Source organism: Castor canadensis, chromosome 8 (genome assembly GCF_047511655.1).
Source record: "Castor canadensis chromosome 8, mCasCan1.hap1v2, whole genome shotgun sequence".
NCBI classification, from domain to species: Eukaryota; Metazoa; Chordata; class Mammalia; order Rodentia; family Castoridae; genus Castor; species Castor canadensis.
This window is the reverse complement of record NC_133393.1, coordinates 154,746,666-154,750,344: the sequence shown is the minus strand read 5'-3', so window position 1 is coordinate 154,750,344 and position 3,679 is coordinate 154,746,666.

Here is a 3,679-nt window from a genome sequence, read left to right as displayed (position 1 = left end):
TCCTCCCCCACTCCTTTTCATTTTTTCTCTTTCAAGGGATTAAACCCAGAGCCTTCAGCAAGTTAGGTGAGCTCTGTGGCATACCTCCAACCTGAGGCCACTTCCTCTGAGATGAAAACTATCCCCAAAGGAAAAAGCAGTCCCTAACCAGTCCTATCTCCCTGGGTCCCTGTTTATTCCCCGATTCTGGCCACTGTGTCTTCAGTGGGGACTAGGCACAATTATCTAGCCAACCGTGATGGATTTGAAAGTGCCCTTTCTTTTCTAATATAAACACTTCTCTGAGAAATTGTCTTTAACCACACATCTTCCTCTTGACCTCACATGGTATGCAACCTAAAGCACAGGTAAAACTACGCACCAAGATAATCAGGCCATTAAACTTCTTTTTGAGGGGCTTTTAATATAAGGAAAAATCTTACCCAGTGTGCAGCGTGGGCTTATCTCAAGCTTAGAGCTGGGCTTGTGTTTATCAGGTCTCTTCCTGAGTTATCCTCTCTCTGGATGCTCACACTCACTGCCACACCTCCTCCTCATTTGTGTTTGAAGTCACTGACCCCACATGTGTGTTTCCAGTACTGACCTGTCTTCTGATTGAGTGTTGTATATCCAGTCACTCAGACTCAGTTTCTCCAAAATGGAACTCTGGATGCTCTTTGCTCCAAACAAATCACCTCTTAGAGCTATGCTGACACTGAGGTTTCCACCTTGGGGAATATAAAACCATCGACCTAGTGGTCCAGCAAAGTGTCAGGAGTTGTTCTTGGTCACTTCATTCACCCTTATCTTCAACAATTAACCCACACCAGCAAGTCCCATGGACTTTGCCTCAGACATATTCTACTTCAGATCTCTCTCCATGTCCACTGCCTCCATGCTTGTCTAGGTCACCACCACCACATCCCCTAGTTACCTGCTCTGCTTTCATTCCTCCACTTGTCCACTTTACTTTCCATGCAGCAATGAGAGTGGTCATTTGGAACTGTAACTCAAACCTTCTCACCTCTCTGAAAATGGTTCCGCATCTTTACCATGCACCTGGAATAAAGTTCAGATTCCTCCCATGGCTATGGGGTCCTGGAATGTCTGAGCCCCACTCACCTCTGCCCAGACTCATGTCATTCTCCCTTGGGCCCAGGTTTTGGTTGCAATGGCCACTCTGCTAGTCCTTGACCATTGCAGCCATGCAGTTTCTGGGCCTTGGCACTAGCTGCAAACTTTCCATGAAGGCCCTTCTCCAGGTCCTGGCTGGCCTTTCTGATCCTTGAGTCTCTGCTCACGGGTGGCACAGCCCAGCACCACCTGCTTTATCTCCTCTGTGTACTTTCTATAAGATGCAATACTTTTATTTTATGTTACGTGTTTACTTGTTAACTTTCTGTCAGCCTCATCAGAACATAAGCTTCACAAGGGCAGGGACCATGCCTGTCCTGTTCACTGCCATCTCCCCAGTGTCTGATACACTACTTAAGGAGAAATGTAGGTTCAGGGATAGTCAAACAATTTGCTCAAGGTCACACAGTTGGCAAGAAGTGTAGCTGAGGGTTAGACAAAAGTCTACATTCTTCCCAGAGAATGCTGCTCTATCTCTAGAACAAGCATCTAGGCCTTTCTGCTATCTTCACTTTCTGTGCGTTCAGGAAATCTGCCACGTTTTTTCCTCCTCATTCCCTTTCAATTAATCATACAACTGGACGTTAAGCACTCACTGCTGTGCGACCCTGGGCGATAACTTCTCTGTAACTCAGCTTCCCCATTCATATAACAGGATTAACATCAGAACTAAGCACTCTTCATAGAATCACTTGTTTTTACTCTTCAATGCTTGTATGAGGCGAGTGGTACAGGGAGCAATGCCGAGGAAATGGAGGCACAGAAGGAAATCTTTCCCAGGGCTGTACAGGTGTGAGAGCAGAGAACTCATTTCAGAGTTCACATGCAGGGACCAACGCATTACCTAAGTTCTTGCTTAAGTGATGTAAAATTAGCATCACACAACTTTGCAAATAAACAGAGACTACATACTATGCTCTTTAAACAAAAAGAACATGTAAGTAATGTTTCTTAGTTAAGGTTTTAATTAAAGCAACAACATAATCATCAAAAGCCTTTGAAAAGTCATTTCCATGAACAGAAATGTTTCTGGTTGTTATGAGGGAAGTCTGATGAAAGAATTAATACTAAGCCACTATGTTAGAAAAAGCTTACTACTTGGGAGGCAGAAAAAGGAGGACTGCAGTTTGACGCTAGCCAGGGCAAAACTTAAGTAAGGCCCGATCTTAACAAACCAGCAGGGTGCTGTGGTGCACACCTATAATTCCAGCTATTGGGAAGCTGGAGGTAGAGGGATTGTGGTCCAAGGCCAGCAGGGAAAAAAGCATGAGACCCTACCTAAATACAAATTAAAGCAAAAATGGCTGCACATTCGCCCAGTAAGAGAAGGCCCTGTGCTCAGACCCCAACACCTTAAAAAATTAATTAGCTTATAATTTAATGTATATAGATAGTAAACCGAATTCATACTATAAAATATTACACAGTATTTTACCGAAAACCCTAAGTATATATATAAAAGTGTATAAGAGGAAAACAGATACCGTACCACAGGAACCCCTCACCCCACCCTACCCCACCCCAGAATTCTGCAGACAAGGATTCTGATTTTCTGTAACAGGCCTTAACATGCAGATGGAGCAATCAGAACCTCGGACAGCGCCAAGGCTTCTGTGCCTCAAAGGAGCAGTTTCCTGCTAGATGTCAAGCATTAAAGTTCCTCTCCAACTTCCCCACATTTTTAAGTTCTGCCTTAAGCCTACTGCTTCTTGTGCAAACAGACTCCTTTATGTGTGGAATGCACTACTGATGGAATTCTTAAAAATATTTTCATCCTGCAAAGCCTGGCATTTAGTTTTTTCCATTCAAAAATAAAAATTGAGAGTAAAAATTATTTCAATAAAATTTAAATGCCAAGTGGTGATAGGAGTGACTTCAAAGGGCAGACATAAGACACACGCATGCAAAATATTAGTTTTTGACTTAAAAGTTTGTCACCTGGTAGCCCAACAACGTTTCTCTCTGCCCCAGTTTGCAAAAGGACGTCTTAGTAGTTTCCAAGATTCTCAAGTTTCTGAACAAAAATATGCACCTCCACATTAGCTTCTAAAGAACCCCACACAGCCATGAGACATAAGAAAAAGTTCTAAGAGTCTAGCAGTAAAATGTGAAATTACATATTTTGAAGTCTGCCCATTGTTAAGCTACTACAAAAGAACCATTCTGTAGCCACTTGGATTCCTACCAAGCAGAAAAGCCTTTCTTCCTCATCTTTTAAAATGAAGCAGGCCAAAAGCTTTGTCAGTTTGCTCTTGAAAACAATATGGTCACAAAACTTGCTGTGACCATTCTGTCTCTTTACAAATTTTTTGGGCTGGCTGGCTTTTTCCCCTTCTAAAGGACTGATTGAGGTGGTGATTAATCCTCTGTAGCATGTAAAACAAGGTTCTCAGAAGCCCTAGGCTCACTGGTGGAGCACAGGCAAGCTGTTGTGTTCAAGCATCTCTCTGCCCCCGGGAATCAAAAGGAGACACAATGCAGTCATCGGCGTGTTTTTGCTATGCAAACCCCGCACTTCCTATTTGGGACACACATGAGCGAGCGTACCTCATTCTGCATTCTTACA